Source organism: Heteronotia binoei, chromosome 15 (assembly GCF_032191835.1).
Source record: "Heteronotia binoei isolate CCM8104 ecotype False Entrance Well chromosome 15, APGP_CSIRO_Hbin_v1, whole genome shotgun sequence".
NCBI classification, from domain to species: Eukaryota; Metazoa; Chordata; class Lepidosauria; order Squamata; family Gekkonidae; genus Heteronotia; species Heteronotia binoei.
The window spans coordinates 52,712,442-52,730,805 of NC_083237.1; the positions used below are offsets into that span (position 1 = coordinate 52,712,442).

The following is an 18,364-nucleotide window of genomic DNA, read 5'->3' on the forward strand; positions in this document are numbered from 1 at the left end:
CTCAGAACCGGATCTTACCCTTAAAGGGAAAGTAGTCAAATTTCAGGATTTGGAGCAGCGTGACCCAGTCAGGTGAGAGGAGAAGGAGACCCATTCACAATCACTTTTGAATCCAAAGTGATTTTCGGGTGGTGGTGGGGGGATGCAGAAGGGGAAAGGGTGTGGGGCAGAGAAGGCCATCATCCCAGGAGAAAGACAAGACATGAACGTATCAAGACAAGGAGCGGGGGTTGTTGGTGGAGATCACAGAGACGTCAAAACTGCAAGCAAAGGAGCCAAAATCAAAATTTAAAACAGTCAAGAGACCTCAGACAGAGGATGATGGTCAAAGTGCCCCTTCTCGAGCGGAGGCAGACGACAGGACAAAGACAGACAGATGTTCTGGAACAGTAAATATGGAAAGAAAGGAACGGAAAGAAAAAAAAAAAGGAAGGGCCAATTGGTTCGTAAGAGAGGGTTTTCTTTTTTTTTTAGTGGAATTCCACCCCGAAACCTAGCAACAGCCATCTTAATTCAAAAGAGGTGGTTGGCCGTTGCAACGTCTGCCCCAAGAAAAGGAAGCAAAGACAGGCTTCAAAACGCTCTGTGCCCACACAGACATCTTGATTCATCCAACTTGACTCATCCATGGAACAGGCCAAAAATATCTTACATCTATCAAAGTGCAAAGCCATCACTGTGCACCGTTGAGATTCCCTTGACTAGGTTCAATCATAGCCCCTGAACAGAACCTCCCTCCATAACAGCCCCACTGATGTACAGCCACTACTGCTACAACTCATGGAATGGAAAGGCACTGGGGTTGGATCGCACCAGCTTTTTCATTCAATCTCCCCCAATTCCCCTGTCTCTTCTAGAGTCCCTGTCTCTCATGGCTTTTGTCAATGCAGATCCTGTGATTCCCCAGCATAGCCTTATTGGGTGATCAAAAGGGACTTTCCTCTATTTTCCACCAGTAGCAAAGCTGGTTGGATCCCACCTGCTGGGAGGGCTTCTAGTGTTGGGTTAGAACTGATAAAAGGAAGAAGAAGAAGATGATATTGGATTTATATTCCGCCCTCCACTCTGAAGAATCTCAGAGTGGCTCACAATCTCCTTTACCTTCCTCCCCCACAACAGACACCCTGTGAGGTGGGTGGGGCTGGAGAGGGCTCTCACAGCAACTGTCTTTTCAAGGACAATCTCTGCCAGAACTATGGCTGACCCAAGGCCATTCCAGCAGGTGCAAGTGGAGGAGTGGAGAATCAAACCCGGTTCTCCCAGATAAGAGTCCACGCACTTAACCACTACACCAAACTGGCTCTGTGTGTAACACATGGAATTCACTGCCACAGGAGGTGGTGGTGGCAACAAGCACAGACAGCTTCAAGAGGGGTTGGATAGACATATGGAGCAGAGGTCCATCAGTGGCTATTAGCCACAGCGTATTGTTGGAACTCTGTCTGGGGCAGTGATGTTCTGTATTCTTGGTGCTTGGGGGGCACCATGGGGGGGGCATCTAGTGTCCTGGCCCCACTGATGGACCTCCTGATGGCACCTGGTTTTTTTGGCCACTGTGTGACACAGAGTGTTGGACTGGATGGGCCATTGGCCTGATCCAACATGGCTTCTCTTATGTTCTTCTGTGACACAGAGTGTTGGACTGGATGGACCATTGGCCTGATCCAACATGGCTTCTCTTATGCTCTTAAGGCCTGTATAGGTTTTAGAGTGAAAAGAGAAGTCATGTTCTGCACTGAGGAAACCCAAACCATGTACTACCCGAAGGAGAAAAATAAATTACAGAACCTGAAAACAACGCAAAATTAAGTAAACTATGCAATATTATCTGCACTGCAACCTTAAGCAAAGTCAAGCCCCTTGAATTCAATGGATTTAGGAAGGTGTGACTCGATTTAGAATTGCACTGTTAGTTACATAATCTATTCTGCTTTTGCTAGACACGGGATGGGGCAAGTGGCTCCCGCAAACCTTGTCCTGACCTACAGCCTGAAGCTTTCAAGAACTCAGTTTCACATGACAGTTGCCAGAAAGATCTGAATTGGACTTTGACCTGAAGGAAGCAAACTGGGCACACTATAAACACCAGCATGATCCAAGCGTGATCCAGTCAGGTGAGAGGTGAGGAGGAGGAGACCCATTCACAATCACTTTTGGATCCAAAGTAATTTCCGAGTAGGTTTGGGGGGGATGCAGAAGGGGAAAGGGTGTGGGGCAGAGAAGGCCATCATCCACCCCAAAGTCTCCTGGCTCTGCCCTCAAGGTCCCCAGGTATTTCTTGAATTGGACAGCTTTTTCATAAGCTGCTTTCCTGAGGCCCATACCATAAGACTCAGAGGCAGCAACGGAACCTCCAGGAAGGACCTGAGGACCCATTAGAACTACAGTCCATCTCCAAACTACACAGATGAGTTCCCCTGGAGGAAATGGATGCTTTGGAGGATGGACTCTATGGCATTTTACCCTACTGAGGTCGCTGTCCTTCCCAAGCTCCACCCCCAAATCTCAAGGAATTTCCCAACCTTGATCTGGCAACCTTTCCCCTCCACCCTATCTGTGGTCAAGGGGGACCTGGCAGCCTCCTCAGGGAACTGAGCCTGGAAACTAAAGAAAGTGCTTCTTAGGTCAGATTCGATAGGAGTGAAGTCAGGCTATGGATAGCGGATGTCGGGCTGCCAATTCAAGAAATATCTGGGGACTTTGGGGACAGTGCCAGGAGACATTGGGGGTGGAGCCAGGAGCAAGGTTGTGACAAGCATAATTAAACTCCAAAGGGAGTACTGGCCATCACATTTAAAGGGACCTCACACCTTTTAAATGTCTTCCCGTCATTGGAAATAACGAAGGATAGGGGCACCTTCTTTGGGGGCTCATAGAATTGGACCCCCTGGCCTAACCTTTTTGAAACTTGGAGGGTGTTTTGAGGAGAAGCACCGGATGCTATGCTGAAAATTTGGTGTCTCTACCTCACAAAACAGCCTCCCCAGAGCCCCAGTTGCACACCGATCAATTCTCCATTATACCCTATGGGAATACGTCTCCATAGCGCCCAGAAGACATTTCCCTCCCCTCACCCGCCCGCTTTCTGATGACACTAAAGCAGGGGGAGGGCCCCCACCTGGGGAGCTAAACAGATGGCATCTGGTCAAGGGAAAGACTTAGTGTGTGTGCAAGTCTATCGCCTGATGGACACATGAAGTTGCCTCATGCCCATCTATCTAGCTCAGCATTGTCTATTCTGGTAGCAGCTTTTCAGGATCTCAGGCAAGGGTGTTTTTTTTTACATCATCAGTTACCTAATGTTTTCAACAGGAGAAGCCAGGGATTGAACATGGCACGATCTGCATGCAAACAAACAAAATGTTCTGCCACTGAACCGAAGAAGCTGCCTTACAGTGCATCAAACCATTCCTCTATTAAGGTGAACATTGTCTACTCAGAGTGGCAGCAGCTCTCCAGGGTCTCAACGATCTGTGAACATATGAACATATGAAGCTGCCTTATACTGAATCAGACCTTTGGTCCGTCAAAGTCAGTATTGTCTTCTCAGACTGGCAGCGGCTCTCCAGGGTCCCAAGCTGAGGGTTTTCACACCTATTTACCTGGACCCTTTTTTTGGAGATGCCGGGGATTGAACCTGGGACCTTCTGCTTCCCAAGCAGATGCTCTACCACTGAGCCACCGTCCCTCCCCGTCCCGTCTCTCACATCTCCTGCTCCCTCGTATCCTCTAAGCTGGAGATGCCGGGGATTGAAGCCGGGACCTTCTGCAAGCAAAGCAGGGTAATAACATCATGCAGTCCACCTTCCAAAGCAGCTATTTTCTCCAGGAGCACCAATGTTTCAAATAAATAAATATGCTACCTACCAATGTTCCTTCTAAGCTATGGAGTCTTGGGAGCAAAAATTCAGCTTTGTGAGCTCCTGGTATTAAAGCTGTGAGCTCCTGCATCCATTAGTGTGCTCCGGGGCCATCCTTCCTGAGCTAAGACAAAAATGTGTGAGCTGGAGGCTGAAAATCTGTGAGCTAGCGCACACTAACTCAGCTTACAGGGAACTCTGCTACCTACATAGTCTGGAGATCAGTTGAAATCCCAGGAAACCTCCAGGCCCCACCTACTTTTAACTTTTAACTACTTTTAAATTGACCAATATCTTTGATACAAAAACCCACAATAACAACCATAGGAAATATTTAAACCAATTTCAACAGAGTCCACAGTAATTTTAGTGGTACAGCATACAAGTAACTAGTTACAATAGACGCGTTTCGTGTTGCCACTTCATCAGTATTATACAAGTCCTTGTCTTGTATAGCTGTATAGAATGGAGAAAGCCAGTTCCTTTTACTCAAAGCATGTGCAAATTCTTCCGATTTATTGCTGGCCAGGGCTGCCAAGCCCCTGATTGGGCCTTCCCAACTCGCCGGCCCACACTGGGCCAGCAGGGGGGAACCTCCCCCTGAGTCGCTGGCGTGATGATGTCACCTGGAAGTGATGTTAACAAAATGGTGGCGCGCACACAGGCCGCTCTAGGCGTTTCCGGGAAAACGCTATGGTTTTCCTGGATGCTCTAGCCATTTGGGAGGTTAAAACTCTATGGTACACCGGGACTTGAAGAGGACTTGGCAACCCTATTGCTGGTCAAAATACTTCCCATTCAAGCACTGAGGCTTCCTGTAGGAACCACCTTAAAAATACAAACAAAATACTGCTAAAGGCTGTTATTGGACTAATATGGTGCATTTTTGGGACCCAGGGATGAAATCTCAACCTCCAAATTATTCAATTTAACCATTACAGGGGACATATACTCTTAAAATTCACTCACTGTTGCAATGTACTTGTCTATAAGGAGCAAGCCTATTTATCTGATTCCAAACCTTCAATTTTAATAGTGGCATAATGCTCTCGAGTTGCAAGCTGTGCAGCAATGAGACAAATCTTTATAAATTCCTTAGAAAAGAGAAAGCCATTCTTCATTTTGGGCAAGAACAAGGCCCTTGCTTCTTTTTGCTGGCCAAGAAACTCTAAAGCACTACCAACTGCTGGACCTTAAGAGAATGTTCCCTATAATTACATGCAGCTGGCTATACAGTCACATGGCCCCAAAGGTGCACAAACCTCAATCAAGGATGCCCGCTTACTTATTTGCTATATTTCATAACATCATGTTAATTTAATGTTTTTTTCTTCTAAGTTGCCTTAGGAGACTTCAGCCACAACCCCACACTGGGCATAGATGAAATGAACGAAAAAAATCAAAACTATAAGGGGAGTGCCACGGCACCATACAGACTCCTCTCACTTTCAGAGATGGGCAACATGGGAGGGGAGTGGCTCAGTGGTAGAGCATCTGCTTAGCATGCGGAAGGTCCCAGGTTCAATCCCCAGCATCTCCAAATAAAAGGATCAGGCCTCTGCCTGAGACCCTGGAGAGCTGCTGCCACTCTAAGTAGACAATACTGACTTTGATGGACCATAGGTCTGATCTGATATAAGGCAATTTCATGTATTCATGAGTGGCATTCCTCCTGGTTCTGTGTCACTGCCAGGTGGGCTCCAAACAAGTCCCTGTGGGAATGGCCCCGGAGGAGACAGAGGTGTACCTTGCTGGAGGATGACAAAGACGCCTTGAAGTGATCCTAAAACTGACCAGAGCCAGAGGATTGCTGCTGTCCACCAGTAGCTCCCGCCATGTGGCTTTCATAAATATTGCTTGGCTCTCGAAGCCCCCACTAACCGGTTAGCCAGCTTGAAGAAGGCATCTGTCTCTTTAAAACACTTCTCCAAGCCAAGCCAGCTGATGGCTTAGAGAATGCATTTATAGTTAAAGTTGCTTTTTTTCTACCTCTTCCTTCCTCCCCCCACCTACTTGCTTTCTTCCCACCTTTCCTTCCTTCCTTGCAGCTCTCCAACATCTGGCATTCATGTCTTGCAGCTCTCAAACATCTGACATTTATTCTATGCAGCTCTTCAGTTAAGCAAGTGATGTTCTAAACCAGAAGTCCCTGCTGGAACTCAAGTCCTGGACCCCAAATCCTGAGAGCAAAAATCCTGAGAACATCTAGATCCAAGTGATGTTCTAAACCAGAAGTCCCTGCTGGAACTCAAGTCCTGGACCCCAAATCCTGAGAGCAAAAAAGGCAAGGACAGAAACAGTTCCTCACCTGCTGTCCGTCCGTAAGCACAATTCTTGTGCCTAGATTGGGAATGCCCTGCAAACGACCAAAGGGTTCAGCGTGGAGCCCAAACCCCCCAGGCCCCGCGTCTGAGGATGTCGGATTCCACCTCCCCAACGGGCCCCAACTGCGAGTTCAGCCACACCGAGACAGCCGTTTTGTGATAATGGAGTGCTTCAGCTCGGGCTGTAATAAGCAGCGGAGTGTAAGGGCAGCTTCAAAGATTGGCAAAGGAAAGACAAGCATTTTCCACCATAAAAATACTTTATGGGATCTTGTTATGTGGAAAGAGGAGGGGGAGAAACGAGGACCGAGAAAAATTAAAAAGAGGTTTAACAAGGCAGTAAAAAATGAAGCCGATCGGCTAGGGCTGCGCTCTCCGCAATATAAAGACGCTGCCGTTTGGAGAGAAAAGCACCTTCTTGCCACCTGCTCTCCCTCTTGAAATGCTGCCTTACAAGATCCAGGAAGAAAAAGAACTGCTAGAGACACTGGCAGGTGTTCCGCCTGCCCCAAGGCGAAGTTAAATGCGCCCAAGCAATTTGCTAAGGTTTTGCAAACAGCCTCAATCTACCTGCGCATCTTGAAGAGCTGGGGTTTGGAAGACGCAGCCTAGGCTTGCTTCAGGCAGCTTTGGCTTGGGAAAAAAGCATTTCTCTGGATCCAAGAGATGTTCTAAACAGAAGTCCCTGGTGGAGCTCAGGGCCTGGACCTCAAATCCTTAGAGCAAAAAAAGCAAGGGCGGCAATAGTTCACCTGCCTCCCCATTCCAGTCTCTGCGCTTTCTTGCTCTGGGGCCTTGTTTTACTGGGTTTGCGGCAATCTTGATGGGGAAGATATTGGATTTATACCCCGCCCTCCACTCCAAATCTCAGAGAGGTTCACCATCTCCTTTATCTTCCTCCCTCATCACAGACACCCTGTGAGGTGGGTGGGGCTGGAGAGGGCTCTCACAGCAGCTGCCCTTTCAAGGACAACCTCTGCCAGAGCTATGGCTGACCCAAGGCCATTCTAGCAGCAGCAAGTGGAGGAGTGGAGAATCAAACCTGGTTCTCCCAGATAAGAGTCTGCACACTTAGCCGCTACACCAAATCTTGCTCTGCTCAGCTGCTTCCGCAAGACGTTTTGCTCCGATTTCCTTTTCAAACTGGAGCATTTTTTAAAAAGCAGCCACACACTGTCCAATTTTCAGATTTTCTCCTGCTTTGTCCTGATCTTGCACTGCTTACGAGTTTGCATTGCTATGGTCTTTTTTGAGAGAATGCAGTCCCAGAATGTTTGAACATGGCGTGGGTGATAAAGTTGCCCATTTTTGCTAACACAGGTACCTTGTCTTTCCATAGGTACCTTGTCTTTCCATCAGGCCTTCTCAGCCACCATCCCCCCCCCCCACGTCATCAGAGAGCTGCTGAGAACTTTTTTTTTTAAAAAAAAATTGCTGTTGGCAAACCTGTTGGTTCTTCCAAATTTCCAGATCTTATTTCTCAAAAAAGGTAGACTCTAATCTTGGAGGACCAGGTTTGATTCCCCACTCTTCCACATGCAGCCAGCTGGGTGACCTTGGGTCAGCCACAAGTTCTCTCAGAGCTGTTCTCTCAAGAGCAGTTACTGGAGAGCTCTCTCAGCTCCACCTACCTCACAGGGTGTCTGTTGTGGGGAGAGGAGGGGAAGGAGACTGTAAGCCGCTCTGAGACTCCAAGTGAAGGACGGGACATAAATCCAATCTCTTCTTTTCTTCTCCTCCTCCACCAGATACCAGAGTTGCCAACTCCAGGTTGGGAAATAACTGGAGATTTGGGGGTCGGGGCTTGGGGAGGGTGGGGTTTGGGAAGATGTGTATTAAATCTACTTTACCTATTAAAATTGTTTAAATGAGGTAACGCAGGGACCCTAACAGGGAGGAAAGCAGGGTACGAATAAAATAGAAGACTTGTTCTTCCCTCCCCTCCTTTGGCTTTGTTTTAGGAACGGTTCTGAAATTCACGCAGAACTTACTATCTTTAGTTCCATGCCGCTGCTACACCTGGGCACAGGAAAGTCTTAAGAGGCAAATCAACCGGCACGCACTTTATGTAAAACCCGTCTTCAATTACGGCTGGAGACAGATGATAGTTTCAAAGAGAGCTGAAAGCAGGGCTGCCACCTTTCCAAAGCGGGTCAATTATAAGCCACACAGCTATCTATCACGTCCGCAGCGCAAAAGCAGCCGGATATCAAAGGGGCTTTTTGCTGTGTATTGACTCACCTGGTGGTTATTTATTAAACAGGTCAAGAAGGCTGAATGGACACTGTAGCCCCGAATGGCTTGTACAGTAATGTCAGGTTTGCCAGGCTGGACTAAAAAAACAACAGTTCAACATGCCACATTCTCTCGCTTACCCTTTCATCTTTTAAAAAAGCATGCTTACTGTGGCTCTCTTAGGGTCAAAAGCAAGATGTGGCGACGGGGTTTCGGGCCTGCTGAATCGATAGGAAAGTGTATGTCTGTGTCGGGGAGGAAATGGCCTGATTGGAAAGTGCAGCGTATGTCTGTGGGAGAGAGGGTCTGAATCCCTTGATGCTTTGATGCTGCTCTCCTTGCTCCTGACTTTGGAGGTGACTTCCAGTCTGAGAGGCCAGCCAGGAAACAAACAGCTAGAGTGCAGCAATTATCAGGTGGGAAAGAGGAAGGGGGACAGTTCCTTAGTGGAACAGGCTTCCTCAGGAGCTGGTGGACTCTCTTTCCTTGGAGGTTTTTAAACAGAGGCTGGACGGCCAATTGACAGCAGTGCTGATCCTGTGAATTAGGCAGATCATGAGAAGGAGGGCAGGAAGGGTTGCATCGGTGCTTAGTTCTTGCGGTCCCTTCTTACACATCCAGGGAAATGCTGATTGACACTTTGAGGTCAGTCAGAAATTCTTCTCCAGGCCAGATTGGCAAGGGATCCTGGAGGGTTTTGCCATCTTCCGGGAGCAGGAGTCGCCAGGGATGTTTGTGTGCATTTGTGAATTTCTTACATTGTGCAGGGGGGGGGGGTTGGACAAGATGACCCTGGATGTCCCTTCCAACTCTATGATTCTGTATGGATGGGTGACAGTCAAAAAGATTTTTAATAGATAGGCTGCCTCCACATGAATGTTTTGCTCTGCCTTGACTTCCAAACTGAAACACAATTGTGGTTTGGTTTCTGAGCACCCAAAAAGCATCTTCCTCCAATCATCCACTTTCCAGGAGGATGCTTTCCTACCCGGCATTGCTACCTTCTTTCCTAAACCTGCTTTGTTGCAACCATTTCCGGAAGAACCCAATCCAAGTGCATTAGCAAGCTGTCATAAGAACATAAGAGAAGCCATGCTGGATCAGGCCAGTGGCCCATCCAGTCCAACACTCTGTGTCACACAGTGGCCAAAAAACCCAGGTGCCATCAGGAGATCCATCAGTAGGGCCAGGACACTAGAAGCCCTCCCACTGTTACCCTCCCCCCAGCACCAAGAATACAGATCATCACTGCTCTAGACAGAGTTCCATCAATACTCTGTGGCTAATAGCCACTAAGATACCTGTGCTCCATATAAGAACATAACAGAAGCCATGTTGGATCAGGCCAACGGCCCATCCAGTCCAACACTCTGTGTCACACAGTGGCCAAAAAGAACCAGGTGCCATCAGGAGGTCCATCAGTGGGGCCAGGACACTAGAGGCCCTCCCACTGTTTCTGTCTCCCCACAAGCACCAAGAATACAGAGCATCACTGCCCCAGACAGAGAGTTCCAACCTTCCTGTCTAGCAGGAAGTTATGCATTTCCGAAGGTCCCATTTTCCTGTTGTGCCATGGGAGAACTATTTTGAGGGATGGGGTTTTTTTTGGGGTGGGGTGGGGGGAACAGTGACAATCACTACTGCGCAATAGCATTATTAACTCTCTACTAACTCAGAGTTCTTCCGAGTTGCTAGTTTATTTGTTTTTAAAGATGTCCCTAGCTCTTTTTTGTTGTGCAGATATAAGGGGAAAGTGCAGTTTTTGCCAGATTGCCTGGGAATGGGGAAGGAAAGCTGTAAGATGGTTGGAGTAGGAAATAAACTCACCGCACAGCCAGCTGTGTGGGTGCTCCAGTTGTCACCATGGGTGCCACTGCATATGAAGCAGCAATGAAAGCAACCTGAAGAGCCGTTGCTTTGTGGATCCAACTATAACCCTGCCAAATTTGCTTGTGGGAGGGGAAAGCAGGATGGATGTACTCGTGGTGAGGGGCAAAGTCACTTTCCCAAACTGCTTTAAGTTCATTTTAAAAGGTGTAATTTAATGCTGCATACAGGAATACCTGATCTACCTTGGTTTGTACCACCTGCAAGTCGCAGTCACTTTGAGGACCTTCTCTTTTTGTAACGAGTAAAGAGACAGCTAGTTCTCTGGCAAAGGTGAAGCCTTGTTTTGCTGTTAAGTGCTATCAGGGTCCTAACTTCTGACCTACAGACAGGGCTTTTATTGAGCAGGAACACACAAGAACGCAGTTCAGACTGGCCTGGCTCCAGCGGGTATGGCCTAATATGCAAATGTGTGAAACAATGGTGATATCAGGGGATGGGGCCTACTATGCAAATGCGTTTCTGCTGGGCTTTTCCTATGGAGATCCTATGAATTAATTTCCTTCCAACCCTCCTGCTGTTAACCTTGCCTCTAAGCTGTGGAGTCTTGTGAACAAAAATTCTACATCATGATCTACTAGCTTTAAAGTTGTGAGCAAACAATTTGGCTGCTGCATAAATTAGTTTGCTCTGAGCCCATCCTTCCCGAGCGAAGACAAAAATGCTGGAGGCTAAAAAGACTGTGAGCTAGCTCACACTGACTCAGCTTAGAGGGATCACGGCTTTGCCTGAGGTCTTGCAAACTAGGGGTCGTGTCCTCCTTGACTGAATCAGTCCATCTCGGGTTGAGCCTTCCTCTTTTCCTGCTGCCGTTAACTTTTCCTAGCATGGTTGTCTTTTCCAGTAACTCTTGTCTTCTCACTATGTGACCAATGTGATAAGAACCTCAGTTTGGTTGTTGTAGCTTCGTTAGTCCGTTACAAGCAAAAACCATCAACAGGACCTTTGCGGCACTCTGACGCCCACTCGTCTTGGAGCATCTTAACGATGAGCAAGTTGTCGGTCTTCGGTAGGGCTTTTTCTTGTAGTAGGAAGTGCATATTAGGCCACACATATTAGGCCCTGATGTAGCCAATTGTTCTGGAGTTTACAGTAGACCCTGTACTAAGAGTCCTGTAAGCTCTTGGATGATTGGCTACATCGTTGGCTCTTGGATGATTGGGGCAAGTGATACTCTGTATTCTTGGTGCTTGGGAGGGACAACAGTGGGAGGGCTTCTAGTGTCCTGGCCCCACTGACGGACCTCCTGATGGCACTTGGGTTTTTTAGCCACTGTGTGACACAGAGTGTTGGACTGGATGGGACATTGGCCTGATCCAATATGGCTTCTCTTATGTTCTTATCACGGGTATGTGCCCTAATATGCAAAGGAGTTCCTGCTAGAAAAAAAAAGCCCTGGATTCTTTAGAGTGCCGCAAGATCTCCTTGTTCCAGGCATTTGCGAGCTGTGAGCAGACACTCCTCAGGCCCTCCTCCCCTCCCCTCCCCTGCCAATCACCAAGCACACAGGCTCTCCCTTCCTTTCCACCCACCCGCATGCCTTTTACCTGCTTGCGTGTCCTTCTCTGACTGCTCACAAGCCCTCCTATTGCCTGTGCTCACAGCTGCCTACAGATCTTTCTCCAGCGGCACCAGGGAGCACGGGGAGGGGGGAATGCAGCAGGGTGGGCAAGGTGTGCCAACCTGGAGCCCCAGCAGCTGCCCTACTTGTGGGTACACTGACGCCAACCCTGCTCCTGTTCCGCTCCCTGCCTTGTCTCTTTTCAGGCTTCGTGGGTGTTTTTCCCCTTTTCGGGTTGCGAAAGAGGAGAGGGGCAAGCTGGCATCGCGAGGCAAACCGAATCTCACAGATGAGCAGCTAGTCCAGGCTTGCTGCCAGGTTCTGAGGTGAAGCCGGGGTTGCACAGAGGCGAGAAATCGCTCTTGGCCGCTTGTTTCCCCTGTGGCTGCAACGTGTTTTCCTGCCAGTGCAGGGAAAGAAAGGGGGGGGGGGGAAATATCACAAGGCAAGCAGTTTTGTCTAGCGCTAGCTACCGTTGGCCCAGCTGGCTCTTAAACCGGTGTCCAGCTGCTCGGGAGAGAAAGAATCGGAAATAGCAGCAATGCTGGCATCCGGGGTGGCGAGGGGTGGGTGGGAATGAGCGGCCTCAGAAAGCAGAGCAGTGCCCAGCAGGTGGGTGTTGGTGGCGCAAGCTGCCTGCCAGCGCCTTGGAGCCAAAGAAGCAAGCAGGAATTCGGATCCCAGGGCTAGAACAGGCCAAAACAGCGGTCTTGTCATGCCTGGCACCTCTCCCTCTGCCCAACAACCACCACCTTTCCTTTCCAATCCACAATAGCCCAACCACCAGGTCACAGAATGCCAAAGATGGAGCAGGAGTGCAAACTGCTTGCAATGCAAATATATCAGAATGGTTCAGAGAAGTGCACCAAGGCCACAAGCTACAGGCAGGAGTGTCAAACATGCAGCCTGTTGGTTTGGATCAGGCCCCCGGAGGGCTCCTATCAGGCCCATGAGCAACTCACTGTTGTCTGCTTCCTTCCGCATCACAGCTTGCTTTGCCAGGGTTGCTCAGTCAAGCCACAGATCAACGTCTCTGTTTTCTCCATTGACTGCCAGCGCACGAAGCGAGTTATGTACAAAAATTCTCAATGCCCAGGCATTTCATATTTCCCCCTGGAACTTAGGCTCAAAGCATTGACCATGAGATTTCTCTGAACGTCAGTAAATCAAAAGTAGGTTTGCAACTTACAGATACACACCTGAACAACACCTGAACAGCATACTCAAGATTACTACAGCACAGACATTGTCTCCAGATTTTGATGCAATAATTCAAAGCAGGAGGTGCAGGTATCAGAGATAAATAAACAAAGTATTGCAAGAGTGCTGATCTTGCAAGCATGTTTTAAGTTTTAAAAAAATCTTTAATCACGTTTGTCTGTGTCCTTTATAAAGTTTATATCTCTGCTACCTGGCATTACAGTTTATGACAAACATGGCCTGGCTCAACGAAGTCTCATTTATGTCAGATCTGGCCCTCAGAACAAATGAGTCTGACACCCCTGAGCTACAGGGGAAAGGCATGTGGAAGGGGGGGACTGACGCAGCAGCCCGGAAGTGGGATAAGGAGAATCCTCAGTGTGGCCACTCAAAAAATAGGCAATAAGGATTGGTTATCAGAAAACTGGGCCTGGATGAGGTACTTCATTGGAGATCCCTGTGGTGCAGACTGGGAAAGCTGCAGTACTGCAGTCCCAGCTCTCTGCTCATGACCTGAGTTCGATCCCGGCAAAAGCTGGGTTCAGGTAGCCAGCTCAAGGTTGACTCAGCCTTCCATCCTTCCAAGGTTGGTAAAATGAGCACCCAGCTTGCTGGGGTGGGGGGAGTGTAGATGACTGGGGAAGGCAATGGCAGATCGCCCCGGGAAAAAGTCTGCCGTGAAAACGTTGTGAAAGCAACGTCACCCCAGAGTTGGGAATGAATGGTGCTTGCACCCTTTACCTTTTAGTCTTTGGCTGCCCTAACCTGGATAGCCCAAGCTAGCCCAGCCTCATTGGATCTCAGAAGCTAAGCAGAGTTGGCCCCGGCTAGCATTTGGATGGGAGACCTCCAGGTGTCCTAGGAGCACCACGGCCATGATGTGGAGGCAGGCAACGGCAAACCATCGATGAACGTCTCTTGCCTTGAAAACCTTAAGGGGCTTGCCTTGAAAACCCTAAGTTGTGACATGACGGCCCCTTCCACTGCTACCAGCAAACTAACTAATCAGGGAAAGGAGTCCCTAGGCTAGCCTCTACCCTGATAGATGGAGGGGATTATTTTATATCGAGGAATCTTTTTCATGTAACACCCCACCCCCTCTCACACACACACACCTTGCAGCCTTTGAAGTCGCGCGGCTCAGACGGCACTTTGCAATTTCGTTAATGGCAGCTTTTTATGTTGCGTCTATTTCTGTGACTCTTTTAAAGCAAGTTCCTTTAAGAGAAAATGAAAGCGCAGCTCCTGGGACTGTGATTTTTCCATGTTGGGGGGGAAACTTAAGGGTGTGGGTTTGGGGGTGGCAGTTTCCAGCGGGGAGATGCTAACAAAGCACATCTCCTTCCCTGCACGTCTCCAGTGGGTCACTATAAGTCAGATGTGACTTGACAGCAAAAAAAAGGAGAAAAAAAAGTATTTTGTTCCTTTTTCACAGAGACATGGATTTCCCATGGATTTCTCACTGCCACTGGAAATACAGAGGCCTTTTGCAACAGCAACAGAGCATTCATTCCCAAACTTTACCTGCCTCTGCCCAACATAACCGCCCCCAACATCCTCCCAGCAGTGGAGGATTTTCCCAGGCTTTTTTAAAAAAAGGTAATTTGAATTGCTGTAACAGGGAGGGGCCGTGGCTCAGTGGTAGAGCATCTGCTTGGCTTGCAAAAGGTCCTCAGTTCAATCTCCAGCAGCTCCTGTTTACCAATTGCTGCCACCACTCTGAGTTTAGGCCTTGCTAGACCCAGGATCAAGACAACCTTGGAGAGCTACTGCCAGTCTGAGTAGATAATACTGACCTTGATGGACCAAGGATCTGTTTGGGGAGGGGACATGGCTTAGTGGTAGAGCATCCGCTGACACGCAAAAGGTCCCCAGTTCAATCCCCAGCATCTCCAGTTAAAAGGACCAGGCAGAGGGTGATGTGAAAGACCTCTGCCTGAGACCCTGAAGAGCTGCTGCCAGTCTGAGCAGACAATACTGACTTTGATGGACTAAGGGTCTGACTCAGTACAAGGCAGTTTCATGTGTTCAAAGGCATAATATCATTGAAACTTAGAAATCAGTCTCAGACATATCATTGTCTGCCATTAAAAAAAAAAAAAGCTCTAAAAAGCCCCACTGTGGCATGGGGCAGGGGAATCATGGCCCTGAAGGGTTGGGGGAAAGAACGGGGGTGTCGACGTGGACAGCACCTGAAAAAAAATGCAATTTTCCATTCACATGTTGTGCTAACAAGGTTTTTGGACTGCAGTCTTTCCTACAAAATGGTATTAAACCAGGTATGGGAGAGTGCAAGCAGGTGGGAAATCTGGATCGTTGGGGATTGTCATTGTGTAGCTGCTCATCCCATCTTCCCTCTGGCTGCAGCTGGAAAGATAAACTGAGAAGAACTTCCATATGTAGGGAGGATTTCAAAGCTTGCAAGAGTCCTGTTGATTTTTGTACTGTAACACACCAACCCAGTTAAAGGTAGAGGTAGTCCCCTGTGCAAGCACCAGTCATTTTTTACTCTGGGGCGACGTCGCATCACGACACTTTCACAACAGGCTTTTTTCGGGTGCTTGCTTCACAACGTTTTCATGGCAGTCTTTTTTTACGGGGTGGTTTGCCATTGCCTTCCCCAGTCATCTACACTTCCCCCCAGCAAGCTGGGTACTCATTTTACCGACCTCGGAAGGATGGAAGGCTGAGTCAACCTTGAGCCAGCTACCTGAACCCAGCTTCTACCGGGATTGAACTCAGGTCGTGAGCAGAGAGCTCGGACTGCAGTATTGCAGCTTACCACTCTGCGCCACGGGGCTCCAACCCAGTTATCCACACTGAAACTGTTAACCCCACAGTTTGTTTTATTTTTTAAATATCTTTATTTAAGTATTTATACCCTGCCTTTTCCTCTGGGCAAAAGGAGACCATGTAGGGGCAAAACAGCCCTTAAACCTGAGCAGATCTGGAAAGTGTTGACGGAAACAGGGGGATTATTCCACAAACAAGGGAGAAAAGACAGAAACGGTAGGAGGTGAGAAAAGCACTCCTAGCCGCAGATGAGTTTGTGCAGAAGAGAATGAAAGACGATGCCCAAGATGGATGGCCCAGCCAGAGTTCGATTGCTCCTTTCCCCCCTAATTTTCCTTGGAATTAGATCCTCTACCATGAGAAGTTGACTAATGGTTCACTTCGTTTTCAGAACCAAAAGGAGAAAATTGAAACGCCGAGCCCCTTTCCAAGCAGCACCCTCACTTTTCAAGCAATTAGGTAGTCCTCATGGAGCGCAAGAGCCAAGTTGGGCTGTTTAGAGACCTTTCTGTGCTCAAGAAGCATACAAAAGGAGAAGGGATTCAGCAGGAAGGGATTCTGCACAGGAGAGACATGCTCCCAGGAGAGAGAGACAGAAGTAGGTCTTGGATTGCACATGGGGACAACCAGAAAAGGTCACTCTTCGTGTGGGTTGGTGCAAGAATACGAGTTTCCCCTAACTGATGGAGAATCTGGAGAGGTGGACATGGCGTAGTTGCTGTATGACCTCAGCTGATGGACAGCATGCATAAGCAGCAAGGTAGATGTTTGCTCAGGACTCAGAAGCAACCGGGTCCCAGAAGGCTAATGAGCATCATCAGACAGGCAAGAGATAAGTCTGAGTCTGATTAGTCACGGCAAGAGAATCCTCAACTGGATGGAGTGCTCCTGGGAGATTAATAAAAATAGCAATAGGGAGACACCATGGCTGAGTGGCAGAGCATCTGCTTCTCATGCAGAAGCTCCCAGGTTCAATCCGCAGCATCTCCAGTTCAAAGGAGCAGGTAGTCGGTGATGTGAAGGACCTCCAGCCTGAGACCCCAGAGAGCCTCTGCCAGACAGGGGAGATAATACTGACCTTGATGGACCAAGGATCTGATTCAGAATAAGGTAACTTCTATGTGTGAGGCCAGTCATTAGGGCATGCAGGACGTGGATGGAAGGAAAGCAGAGGAGTCCTGGTATTTCTTGATCTGCTTTTCATTAAGAGCAACTAGCTAATCGGCAGCTGTTAATTGCCAATGGGAGCAACTAGAGAGCTCTGGAGCCCCTGTTTGATTCAGGGCTGAAGATGTTCATCAGATTACTCCAGTGTCAAACCACCACCCCCACCACCAAATGAGATATGAATAGCTCCATCCTCTGTACTTCTGGGTTGCACCAAAGTGTGTCGGGAACTGGCTTTTATAGACATGTATCTCTACAGTATCCTCAACAAATATGGATGTTTTACAGAGCTATTCCCGTTTCCTTACATGGTATATGTTCAGTTCTGCATAATGGGCTTTCATATACTGAGTCTCTGCTGATTTCAAGCTCTGAATGTTGACATATTTTTTTGGCTCTTTAGTTATCAAAGGCTGCTGATTCCAAACTAAACACTGACAGAGGTTGTTGTTATTGTTGTTTTCAGTGTGGGGAGTGGGTCAACATAGGGAGGGGTAGAAGAGGGAAAACCACCAGTAGAGAGAAGATCCTTCTACACGCAAGTCTTCGACTAAGGGGGAGGAGTGTCATGGGTGCTGGAAACCCTGCAGAAGAAGCTGAGCCTGCAGAAGGAACTGTGCCCCTGCCACCGGCACCAGTGCCCCTGCCTCCTACTGGGGAAGATCCAAGCCCCCCTGCCTCGCCCTCTCGGGTGGCTCATGTGCGTGACCGCCTGCGTCAGGACCTCAGGGATCGGAGGAGGGCGGCACGCTCATGAGCAAGACGCTCCCTGAGCCCTGAGTTCTAAAAGGATCCTGGCCCCTCTAGGAGTGAGGATGCTTGAGTCTCAGCAGGATCCCGGCCGCCCTCTGAGTCAGCAATTAGTCCAAATGGGCAACAGACAGCAGAGGGCTATATAGCTGTGGGCTTTGGGAGAAGGCTTTGTGGAAGCAACTAGTCTCTTAGCATCAGCTTCTGACTTTGGCTTCTGGACCCCCTGACTTTGGCTTTGACTTCTGGACCCCCCTGACTATGGCTCCTGGACCTCTGACCTGCGATACCTGGACTGTGATTCGGCGTTGGTGTATTGGACCCTCTTTACTCCCCAGCTACAGACCTTGGACTGCCCCTGGACTTCGCCTGACCTAGCCTCAGCTCGTGACAAGGAGGAGGAGATTGGATTTATATCCCACCCTTCACTACCCAAAGGAGTCTCAGAGTGTCTTACAATCTCCTTTCCCTTCCCCTCCCCACAACAGACACCTTGTGAAGTAGGTGGAGCTGACAGATACTGCTCTTGAGAGGAACAGCTCTGCAAGAACTTGTGATGGACCCGAGGTCACATCAGCGGATGCATG

The 18,364-nt window shown here is 48.7% G+C and overlaps 1 protein-coding gene across 6 annotated transcripts in view; it reads right to left on the bottom strand.

Moving 5' to 3' along the window:
- Positions 1 to 18,364, bottom strand: part of SRCIN1 (SRC kinase signaling inhibitor 1) — a 468,342-nt gene that overhangs the window by 224,955 nt on the left and 225,023 nt on the right. The window lies entirely within an intron of this gene.